The sequence below is a fragment of the Pagrus pagrus genome (genome assembly GCF_965226575.1).
Source record: "Pagrus pagrus genome assembly, chromosome: 6".
Classification (NCBI taxonomy): Eukaryota; Metazoa; Chordata; class Actinopteri; order Spariformes; family Sparidae; genus Pagrus; species Pagrus pagrus.
In genome coordinates this window covers 15,270,302-15,283,564 of record NC_140190.1, presented here as the reverse complement: position 1 = coordinate 15,283,564, position 13,263 = coordinate 15,270,302, and positions in this window count along the sequence as shown.

Genomic DNA, 13,263 nt, shown 5'->3' with positions numbered 1-13,263 from the left:
GCATTACTTTAAGTTTTGGTCAAATGTGTATCCTCATCAGCGACTTCACATACAGCTGCTTGGGGGTTGTTTGAAAGTGTTTTTGAAATACATCTCTCCACTCTCTTTACTTCTGGGACAGAGCCAGCTCATATGGATCAATGAGGCTTCAGCACCTTTTACATTTATCTCAGCTGGGGTTGACTTTGGGATACATTCTGAGCCTTGGTCAAATTTTCTGATGAAACCACTGGGCCTTCTTCTACTGAATTATATCAGTGTGCACACACTTACTTTGAGTACATTTTACCTACTGTGTAATTTCCAGTGATTAGAGAGCTATATTTTATGTTTTATGCTTAAGGACATTTTGAAAGGACACATAGGCGACTGCACTGGGATCAAATTTAAGATCTGTGAAAGTTACCTGGGTCATGCTGTCATGTTTCCCCTATTCTATATCCCATCCTAGACTACTCTGTGTCCTTTAAATAGAAACAGTGACAGCAGTGAACCGCCCGCTCTCCTGGAAAAAGACACACCAAGGGGAGTGGAGAGCAGACAGTTCTCCTTTAAAAGAAATATGCTTCACACAGAGGAGGACTGCTTATTTCTCCTCAAAGACAATACTGCAGTTGATTTTTTTGTCAGTCTTCTGTGGGGCAGAGTGTTTCACTGTGGTGAACCTGGTTTTTCCCCAGTATTAGTTTCCTCCTTTGTGGGTCAGTTCCCCTTGGATGTGATCAGTTGAGGCCTGAAGACTCCTAAACATTATCATTTAAGTTTACAATGTGTAACTTCTGCTGCTAGGGGGCTCTCTATCAAAACAAAACAAAACAAAACAAAACAAAAGATGTTTGCTGAGTGTTGTGTGCTGGGCAGAGTGGCGGGCAAGAGCCACTGGGCCTTCTTCTACTGAATTATACCGGTGTGCACGCACTTACTTTGAGTACATTTTACCTACTGTGTAATTTCCAGTGATTAGAGAGCTATATTTTATGTTTTATGCTTAAGGACATTTTGCTAAAAGCCGGCTAAGGATTCTGGATTAGATCCAAACCTCTGGAGAAAAGCACCTGGAGTCACTTTGGATTCTGCTCTGATCCAGAACCGTTTAGCGATGGTAGGAGAGCTCAGAGATTACTTTACTTTATATTTTTACTTTACTCAGAGAAACTCTTGGGATTAGAAAGTGGATTTATCTTCACTCCTGTTTATCAACCTGACTATAGCAGCGATCCGCAGGGCTGATTTATATACTGCTGTGTTGACTGCTGAATGGAGCCGGAGGGGAATCCCCCAGTGTGTGCCCTTGCTCGCTAACGTTCACTCAGTGTAGTAAAGTACGCTGTTTGGGGCGGATGAACACAAATGTTCACAGACAAGGTAATGTTTTAAGTTTAATCTAGTTCACTGACTACCCCATCCAGGAAGTGGCGATGGGCAACCAAACCATGGTTTGTTACCATGTTACGCACTGTTACCATGAGTAAACTTATGGATTTCTCTGGGTTTGAACGTGGTTGGAAACATCTGGGATAATGTAAGTACACAACTCAGCAAAATATACAACACAGACCTAGTTGTTTTTAGACATTTGAATGCAGAATTCCTAGATATTATATCTTTAAAGCAAATGTTGCTAGTTATCACTTCATACTCACCAATGTTGTCATGTCAGTCTTTAGCTTGCGTTTGGATTCAAGAAACCTCAGTGAACAGTCAATTGAAGCAGCTATGTAAAAAGCCCTTCTTGTTGAAAATGGAGTCACTTGTGGACGTACAGTATACTGCACAGCTTTATGTCTTCACCACCTGGATGAAGACTTTGAGTGGATGTTTTGACAGGTCTGTGTTTTACAACTAAAATTACAGTATTCTGGACCTTAGAGACACAGCACGTAAGATACACATCTTTCTGTCAGGCCACATTTTCTAAACAACGTAATGCTCTGAGGTGAAAGGGATACATTATTCATGAGGACACTGTGGTTACTATGAGAGAAAATGATGAAGTACATGAAGTGAGGGATGAAAAGATTGAGATTTAGAGGCTAGAGAAGGTCATGCAGCACCTGAGGTCTAAAGCAAAGGTCTTACAAGTCTGACCAGCTTTGATGCTGCTAACCAAATCATATATTTTTTATGAATGGGCTGAACATAATGGGATTTGTGAGAGGCCTATTGTAGGTGCTGGTCAGCTATTCAAACATATCAAACCATTAAGCATGGGATCTCAAGAACCATCCATCCGATCTACATCACACTTGGCAGGTTTGTTTGTTGAGGACCCTGGGAATTTCAGGGTTACATTTGCTGCAATGTTCAATGTTAATAATTTTTCAATAAACAGCAAACATCACTCTTTGGCTTCATGGCTCTGCAGACTGAAGCTGGGCTCATGCGTGATCCCTCTCACGTGATTTCATGGGGACGTAAACAAAATGGAGATTAGCGTGGTGCAACATCGTGCGGTATTAACCTGTAAAATGAGAAAACAGAACTAAAATAGAAGGTTAAACAAGTCTGGTTGAGTGGGGAGATGCAGCCAACACAGGTTTTATATTCTTCAGCGAGATTTTAAGCTTCTACCAACAGTACAATGCCTCAAGGGCGACAATAAGAAATGGAGATTAATGTGGTGCAACAACTTGCTGCAGTAACATGTTTCAGTGAGACAAAAACAAAAGCAAAAGGTTAAATGAGTCTGAATAAGCGGGGAGACGCTTATACTTCAGTGAGAACTAGAGGTGAGATTTTATGTTTCTGTCAACAGTAGCATGATAGCTAATGTTAGCCTCAAAGGCTAGAATGTGTAGCCTTGCCGAGCAGCACCATCAGCTGCTCAGGGAGGCCCCTGATGAGTCTGTGAGCAGTTCAGGAGGCTTAAGACTGGATCTGTAAAACCCTCACAGTACCAGATGATCCGTGCTGGACAGCATGTTTCCAACGGGAACTGCACTAGTATTTACAAATATTCTGATGAGTGCTTGTCCAGAAAGCACCTTTGGAAAAATGCTTAAGAATATAGAGATATTCAGTGGCTTGTGAAATAGAGACTGAGACTGTTGTTTTATACCCTCCAAGACAAATAACCCAATGGAAACAGTTTATTCCAGGACAGTGCCAATCATCTCCCAAGTGATGATAACAATTGAGAAACCTTTTCACAAATTATTTCAAACACACCAACACATAATTTTCCCTAATGAGATATCAGCGAGGATGTTGACAAAATAATGTACCACCCGCACAATGCTGTCTTTGAAGTGTTGTGAGCTCGGCCAAGATTGCATGCACAAATATAAAAATAGCTGGACAGAAGAAGTGTTAAATCCATGTTGGATCCGCAGGCACTTGATTATTCCTTGAATGAGTAGCAGAGTGAGTTTTTGTACTGCGTATGTTCTGTATGTAAACGCGGGAGGCATTGTCGACATTTTATTTCTTTGAAGGTCGTAGGTGGTTTTGCTTCCTTTCCTCCAGCATTTTTTGACAGCTGCTGCCATTTCTGGTCAGCTCTATCCGTATCACAAGCTGTTGTTGTTCTGCTCTGTGGCTGTGTGTTTCCACTCACTTTATATACTGAAGTTTCTGTCAGTTCACACTTGAACTCTGAATGTTCTCGTCAAGTGAACCGTGAAGAAAAAATAAAACACTTTTTGATCCTCGTGGGATATCAATTTAGCAGGAAGTGAAGTTAAGCTCACAACTAAAATAAAAACACAAACTCAAACAATAATCCAAAGATAAGACAGACAGATAGAAATATCATACAGACAGATAATATGAGTTTAAGTGATGGAAACATTTTAAGCAGAAACTACAACTACTTACAATCTAGGTTTTTTTTTTGATAGATGGATGGATGGATGGATATAATAACACAATGGGTAAATATTTTACAATTTGCTGTAGTTTTATCTTCTGAATAAGTGTAAGCATAAGTACCAAATGGGGATTTATTCACAACATCACTGTGCTCGCTTCTTGATGTCACTGCACACCACTATGTTAGCATATCAAATTAATTGTATTGAGCCCAAAACCACAAGTTTGTCTAATAGGTTCTTTACAATCTGTACAGCATAAAACAACGCCTAATCTTAGATCTTTGATTCAGGAAAGGACAGGTGGCTATTTGCCCTCTCGCAGGGCAAAACTACTCTCACGCATCTTACAAAAGAGACATAACATATTAATTAGTGAGTTTAAAGACGTGCAGACAATCAGATTTCGTCACTTCTGGACAGAGTCAGACTAGCTTTCTTCCTGTTGCAAGTTAACGCTAAGCTAAGTTAACCGGCTGAAGCTGTAGCTTCATATTTAACACAAAGATATGAGAGTGGTATTAAAGCTGCTGTAAGTGTTATTTTCCTCCATATTCCAACAGTAACCATTGTTATAGGGTGTTTGGTCAGTAACCCATGTCTCTCCTCCCTCTGCTCATCCCTGGGAGGGAATTGCAAAACGAGGAAGTAAGCGCTGTTGTCACTTCAACGGTGACGACAACACTTTCAGCCGCTTTAATCTTCTCATATAACTCTCAGCAAGAAAGAAGAAAGCAAACAAGTGTATTTCTTAAAATGTGAGCACAGTGCTGAATTTAAAAACAATAGAGGCTATTGAACATGAAATGCTTGTCTGCGCTGGCTCTACTGTGAAACTATTCAGCTGACGGCAGCAACCGATCACGATGACTCTGAACTACCAAACATGCGACTACTTGGAACTGTGATGAAAGCCAGATTTTCTCCAATGAGGGAAAGGGCCTTAACAGTTTTCAAGGCAAGCGTCTGTGTAATTGTTAAGTTTGTGTGTGTGTGAGTGTGTGTGCCCGCTGATAGGAGCATGTGGCAGACGTTGTCATTCTTCGTGTGTGAATGTGTGTTTGGCGTGCCGGACCATTGTTGGAAAGCGGAGCGAGGATCCTAGAAGCTGTTGGAAGGAGATGATTGGCTTCGGAACACGGTGGCCCCTTTGTGACAGATGGTTGGGTGCTGGGCTTGCACAGCCGAAATCACCCACTCACACATATGTGGGCTCGCACGACCGTGCACGCACACACGTACACATTCGGGAAGGCATACAAAATGTCCACACATGCACTGGCAACATGTGAAAACACGTGCAAAGAGAGTTTGTGGTCTTTATCTATATATGTATCTTTGGTAATAACAACAAAAAAGGCAATCAGGAACATTGTATATTTACGAAAGCCTTCAAATACATAAGCACTGAATAATGACACTCAAACAAACAAGCAAAATAAATAGACACACAGCCTGACAGTAAGACAGATGCACAGACAAACACTCAGGCAGACGGGCATGAATTTGGAAAATGGCATGAAAGCAATATGTGCTGTACCCAGTGCCAGTGTTTTGGTTTTACTCGGGGTTTGCAGCCTTGGGTTGAACACAGTAAAGCTTTGCTGTGTGTCTCTCTGAACAAACAGGAGGGGATCTGGTGCCTGCTGCTTCTGCTAGCCAATACTGCTCTCACTGTCACCGCCACCATCATCACAGCCATCAGCGTCGTAGCAATAAATAACACCACTGTGCTTGCCATAGAAGTGCGCACTGTTACTAATGCCAAAAAAAATCAAACACCCAGGCAGAGCTGGTGAAACAGTCAGAGAGAGAGAGCAACCGCAGGTATGTGTATTCTTGAGGGGCAGCGCATATGTACTTGGGGCTGTTACATGCATAGACATTTTGAGGGGCAGTGGCTCAATTTGAAACAGAGCAATCCTGGAGATTAAACAAATTACATGCAGCCATCTTAGAGCCAGGAGTACATGCTTCACTTCAGTGGTGGACTGAGGCTGTCTGAGGCGCAGGGGAGGGGAAGGGGGGCACCAGTTGCATGCGTGGGACACCAGCATCATGATGCATTTATGGTGATGTACTTCCAAACCCTTTTCTAGCATGTAGGGCAGCCTACATGGCGCTGCATCTCATTTTCTCCACCGGATCTTTGCCAGATATTAACAATATGCTCTGAGTTGTCCAAACGTAAGCATGAAAGTGCATTAGTCACCGTCAGCACTTATTGAAGGAAAGACAAATTGATTTTCATTCAAGCTCCAGTGTGTAGGATTAAGGATTGTTTTCATTAGTATATAATCACCTGAGACTAATCATTGTTGTGTTTGCATTCACCTTAGAATGAGCCTTTTATGTCTACAGAAGGAGTTGGTCCTCTTCCATAGAGTCTACCGTGTTTCTACAGTAGACCAGAATGGACAAAACAAACACCTATACTGAGGGCCTTTTGCATTTTTGTGTTTTTAGCGCCACTGCAGGGAAGGGTGAGACAAGGATTGTTCAGTTGGTTAATTAAAGTGACTTTCATTTAAAAAAAACAAGGAAACCGATTACCTCAAAATTGCGAAAGAAAAGAAGACTGATTATTTTAAGATCTTAAGGAGGTCATCAGTGTATGAATGTGTGTGTGAATGGGTGAATGTGAGAAGTGTTATAAAGCGCTTTGAGCGGTCAGTGGACTGGAAGTCCATTCCTGTCTGCTTTACAGTCAGTAACCCTGCTATCAAGTGTATCTTTACCCTGTTTGCCAATCACCAACTCTGTTGAAGACAATATGGCTTCTCTTGGCTCAGAGAAGTGGCCAATGTGTCATCATCAATTCTTTGCAGTCACTGCCATCACCACCATTATCACAGCCATCATCATCGTTACAGAGAAACAACACTGCATTTGCCAGAACAATCAACAACTCCACACAAACAATACCTTTGTATTTGCACACTGCCAGCAACTGCAATCATCATTACTGATCTGGAATCTGTTGTAATTTTTTCCAGTCACAGACATCTGAGCTGTGAAAGCTGCTTGTAATCGTCGCTGCTGAAGCTGCTGAAAGGAATGCCGGGGATGCCAACATCACGGTCTTCACATCCACATGAGCTTTTTCCACGGCCAAAACTCACAGTAAAACATGAGCCGGTCTGTAGTGAGCTGGTAGTGCCTGGTGACTGGTAAAAAGAGAGAGGACATGAGCAGGAAGGACTTGAGGATGTCATTACTACTTCCAGTATCTGTCCTGGCAGTTTGCTTTGTCGGGAAACCACACTGTGACTGGAGAATGCCCTCTTGATGACAAGAATCTACCCAGATGAAGTGCCCTTGAGAAAGATTTTGAATCCCCACCAGCTTCAGGCAGCAGGAGTGCTGTTCTGCCACTGAAAGTCTGTTCTCTGACTTCTCCTTGATGCAGAGTGAAAGAGAATTTCTCTAACAGGTAAAAGTAACGTGTAAATAAAACAACAAAACAATGGAAACTTTGTGAAAACCTAAGACTGAAAAGAAAAATGTCACCTGCATGCAAATAAATCAAGATGAAAAATGTGAAATATCTTTAAATGTGCAATACGCAAGAAATTGCCACCTGCCGGATTCATACTCCAACCAAAAAGGGGGCAGCATATCACCAGAGTAACCGCTAACTGCTGCTAACTGTAGCTGCTGTTAGCTTGAAGCTCTGTTAACCCTGCAGTCAAATTTTCACTGACTCTGCCCAGACTGGGAGCTCTGAGCACCAGGGAGGTGTTGGCACTGTTAAAGTGAAACTCTCGCCAAAAAGCAACCGAGGCTTTATTTATGATTGGGTATGAGTCAAACCTTCACGCACAAGCACACTCATGACCAAAGAGGCACTTTTAAGATTTACCGTAGTTTCGTTTTGGGGCAAGCTCATTTTGAACGGGAGTACATAGGGCATACCACGACGGCATCAAAATGTCTATTTTTAGACCACTAAGAAGGCTCCACACATCATGAATCTTTACTGGTAGCATCACCAGGGTCTCTACTCATGACACGAGCAGTAAGAACATTGTTTGTGTACACAAAGTGTGTGAAAAAGACGGTTTTGAACTACTTACGCTTAGCTACTGGGACTCCGGCGCGCCGCCGCCATTCCAGGCAAAAAGTGTCGATCTCCGAGTGCGGCCATCATGACGGAGAGTAACGGTGGGACGCTCCTCGGGCTTATTTCCAGATGAATTCGCGGATAATTCGGCAGCCGGTGATGTCACGTAACCTCTCGCGTGGCTGTTGATGCCGTACTGTTTGTAATATGTGGCTCCCTTGTCAACATGGACGTCAGTGTTGCTTTTGACTAACGACAGAACAACGAATTATCCGCGAATTCATCTGGAAATAAGCCCGAGGAGCGTCCCACCGTTACTCTCCGTCATGATGGCCGCACTCGGAGATCGACACTTTTTGCCTGGAATGGCGGCGGCGCGCCGGAGTCCCAGTAGCTAAGCGTAAGTAGTTCAAAACCGTCTTTTTCACACACTTTGTGTACACAAACAATGTTCTTACTGCTCGTGTCATGAGTAGAGACCCTGGTGATGCTACCAGTAAAGTTTCATGATGTGTGGAGCCTTCTTAGTGGTCTAAAAATAGACATTTTGATGCCGTCGTGGTATGCCCTATGTACTCCCGTTCAAAATGAGCTTGCCCCAAAACGAAACTACGGTAAATCTTAAAAGTGCCTCTTTGGTCATGAGTGTGCTTGTACGTAAAGGTTTGACTCATACCCAATCATAAATAAAGCCTCGGTTGCTTTTTGGCGAGAGTTTCACTTTAACTATTGGACAGTCACCTCTTGAAGTTCAAACGGGCTAGGCACTAGCTGGTTAGCATGCTAGCTTCAGTGTATCTCTACAAAACAATAAATAGACGTCTTGGACGTAATGTCAAAACTTGTATTTAAATGTTTTAATTTTGTATCACATACTAGATGTTTGCTTTGTAAATGGTGCTATATTATAGATGAGAGTCTATGCGTGCCATTTTACCTCCTCAGTCTTTGGATCAACACCATGATTCAGTCTTAACAGATTAAAAGGGTCACTTTGTGTGAGAGGGAAGGGTTGGTGCATCAAAGCAAACCGAGACAGACATAGATGTTCCCACGAGACAACGTACATTATTTACACACCATCTGCTGGTCCAGTCATCAACGGATGAAGTCCTGTCCTGTTTGTCTCCGCTGCATAACGCACGAAACAGCTTAGTTAATTTGATGTTTTGTGCATGCAAATGAGGAGGGTTGGAAAGGCTGGTCGAGGTTTGTTGTCTTGGTGTTGAAAGCTTGTTTAAATCTTTAATGGAAATTCATTCTACTACTTAATATGTTAAATTATAATGCAGAAAAGGAATGGACATGCACCATTTTCCCCAACATATGCACTTACTGTAAGTGTCCACAAAGCACCTGATAAACTAGTAATGACTCATTAGATACTCATTTCTAAATCATTAGTTACTGTTTTTGTGTACCTTCAAGTAACGTGAAATATAATAATGAGTAGACAAAAACAGTAACTAATGAGTATGATCTCTCACTTTACCTGAAGGTACACAAAAAGAGTAACTAATAATTAAGTAATAAGTATTTAATGATTCTCTTGGTTAACTATTCAATATTATGTTTCACTTTACTTGAAGGTACACAAAAACACTAAACACTAACTAAAGAATAGAAATTAGTAATTAACGAGTCATTATAGTCCATGCCAATCAGTGGCCGATAGTTAATCGGGAACAACTCATGAAGGAAGTGTTCAGATATTTATGAACTAATCATTACCTAATGATTCATTAATATATAATCTCCCAGTCTGTTCTCCAGTAACTTATCATTATCTACTATACAGTCTTCAAATCAAAGTTATTCAGGAATTACTCATTAATACATGTAGTTCCTGATTAATTCCTCACTCACTCCTCAGTAACTACTCACATTTTCTTTTGTACCTTATTGTAAAGTGTTACTGCTATTTATAACACATAGTCGAAGCAATAAATAACAAGTTGTCAGTAGAGGTGATCTTTAAGTGTCACGGACACTTTATGAGCTTGCACTCGCAGCATCACCTGCTGAGAGGTTGTCACGCCGCTCGTCCTCAGCAGCGGCATCCTCTTCTTGTCCCTGCTCTCCACTAGAATCAGCTGTCTGTCATCTGTCCTCTCTCTTTGGCGGCACTGACACTGTTGGTAATGTTACTTTTGAATAACAATTGTGTTAAACTCTTCTCCAGACTCAACATTTTTACCTCAGCCAAGGCTGTTATGTTTTCACCATTGTCAGTTTGTTTATCTGTTTGTTTGTTTGTCTGGTTTGTCAGTAGGACTACAAAAAACTTCTAAACTGATTTCCTGAACAGACGGACTCTTCTGCAAGTCATTTTTCATAGTTCCCTCATACTTAAACATCACAACATTTCAGAATAATTTAAAGTCACATAGGAACACTGAGCACTTTCTTAAATAAATTTTGAACTTTACCTCACCTTTTTATGATGTTTTACAGCAGGATATACCACAGCATGGGTGCTTTCTCTGCACCGATACAAGCACTCTAACCAGGCTTTAAGTTTGTCATGCCCCCTGCTGCAGCTCCTCCAGGGTACTTGAGCTGAGAGCATTGCTGGGAGTCGCTCTTTTCAGCTATGTACAGCAGACGGCTGCATAGAGAATAAATGTAAACGTGAATATCTCTTCAGGCGTTCATCACCACAAATAGGCCACTGATTGGAAGCCTCTCATATTTCATCTCAACTTGTCTCTCACTCTGGTTTGCTTCAATAAATTCTGCAATTGGTTCCCACTCTGGTCAGTCATGTATAAGCATCTCAATATAGCATCACATTTGTGAGTCGTGCATTGCCATGATCCCGTGACGTACATCTCAACATAGACACAGATTGTGTGTTCAAGTAAATGCTGCCCCTGAGCAAGAACAGTGCGATCCGACAGTGCTGGAAATGTTGCATTGAAATTAAGAGACTTCACAGGGGAGCAGATTGCAAGCAGAGCCCTCAGGGAGTGAAACTTCCTGAGTGGGATCCAGTGCTTTATTAGGCGCTTGTGAGTGTCACATGCTATCCTAGGAAATACCAGCACTGTAGGTGCCATCATTGTTCACACAACTCATGTTGAACAATCCTGTTAAACTGAGAGATTCAAATTTGCCAGTTTCCTAGACTGAAGTAGGAAATCCTAAATTGTGACTTACAATTGGGTGATCCTTGGATAGGGAGAAATCTTGATCGCCGTTGCACATTTCTTTCTTTCTTACTTGTTAAAGTTGTTGTTGGTTGAATGTTTTTACATTCTAACGTGATAATACCAAGAGTGCCAATCAAAGGGTTATTTTAGAGTCAAGAGCGGAGAAGGTTTGAAAGTGAGGAAGATGTGAAAAGGCTTCCAGGGTGGGCTGTGAGATCTGAGTTATATATGATAACACCTATACATGTTTAATAGAGAAAGCTTCATGAAATGTCAGCTTATAAATTATCAGTTCATCAAAACTATACTCCAATGTCACAGCAAACAAACAAAAATAGCATTTTGACAACCTAAATGTTACATGTCACGAAAGAAAACAGATTCATTATTATTTGTGTAGTTTGTTTTATTTTTCTCTTATTAAGCATGAAGTGATTAAAACCCTGGTGTTTTTAAATGTCAGCTGAAGGAACATTACAAAGGTAATTGTTATTGTACATTTATAATAAAAATGTCAGCATAAACAATTAAATGTTTTATAAACCATTTATTAAGCAATTGTTACTCATACAATCCATACACATTCATCTGATGTGTATAACACTTTGTAAATGGTTAATCATTTCTGTATAATTTATCAATAAACAATATTAAGATTGACATGTAAAAGTTGCAACTGATACTTATAAACATAAATAAATAACATGGTTTAAAAAGCATTTCATTGTTTGTTTACAGTAAAATAACGATTAAAGGTGCAATACGCAACAATTGGAAACCTGTGGATTTCATAATTCAAACATAAAGGGGGCCGCATATCAGCTGAGTAACTGCTAATTGTAGCTGTTGTTAGCTAGTTAGCTCAAGTAGCCGACTATCAGCTGACTCTACCAGTACTGGGAGTTTGGAGCTAGCACAGGAGCTCTGGAGTGCAAGGGAGAGGAGGAGGGGCGTCGCCAGAATTGGCTCCAGAACCAGAAGCAGGCAAGTGAGCAACAGAACCAGGCTCAGCAACCTCTCAGGGAACAGGGAATACAGTCCTGAGGTGAGTCTGACTGTTCAGGTTCAAAGTGGCTAGCTGTTTAGTGTGCTGACTTTGGTAGACATCTCTGTGACACAATACATAGACGACTTTGACATAACGTAAACACTGTTCATTCTTATTCTGTTGACTTTTAGTTAATTTTCAAATGTTTCAAACTTTAAGTCTTACATATTTCACTATAAATCTACCATTTCTTAATGACGGTTATACTAAAGTGTTGCCCTATAATTTTAATACGCTTGGTGACTGTTTAGACACTCATCTTCTCACTACATCAATCATAAGACTAGATGCATCTGTGCCACGTCTGCTAAACAATTTCCTGAGGAAAACAATGTTCACAACACAATAACATTCAGTCATTCAGTCCAATTTGTGTATCCCATCAGGTTCTGTAACAGGGTAGTTTTTGTTCATTTTACTGTTGATTCATTCAATATCACAGGAAATTGACAGAAAAATAAAATAGTGTCTTACAGTGTGGGAGGTGCACAGGACTGTGATGAGCTTTTCAGTTGGTGCAAGAATGTTTCAGGTGTTTACCGGACTGGATATCAGAAATACCACTCTAAGATTCTCTATAAAAACAGGCAAAGATGACGTGGCACGCAGAAATCATGTGGAAACTCAACCAGTTTTGCAGAGTTACAGTAAATGCATCTGAAGTAATCAAGGGGATCTGTGAAAGTTATTATAGATTTCACTATGAGGCCTGTAAGTTCATCAGTGACCTTGTTTTTCATATAAAAGTTTTTCAAATCAAGGGTACTGAAACTTGAGCAGAAGTGTGTTTTGCTCACGGCGATGATAAAACCAGGCATAGAGGGAAAAAAGCCGCTGTAATCTAGATATCTAAACATCGCAGCAATCAGAAGAAGATGGAGCACAACAGGAGTCGGTTTCAAAGACCAACTCAAATAAACAGTGCACATTATACACAGCAACACAACCCATAAAACCAACTTGATAATTAAACCAATCAGTCTGATCAGTGTGTTAATGTCAGAGCAGAAAATGAAGTGGACTGCACACTCATCTGAATGCAGCTCACTTAATAAATAACATGCAGTGAAGCTGAGAGTCTTTTGATTAGGCGCTGTGAAATCTCTAAAGTGGACAAAGGGGTGAGGAGAGGTATCCCATTAATGTCAGAGTGTGTACCAAGGAGAGCTAGAGGGCAACAACAGCTCCCCC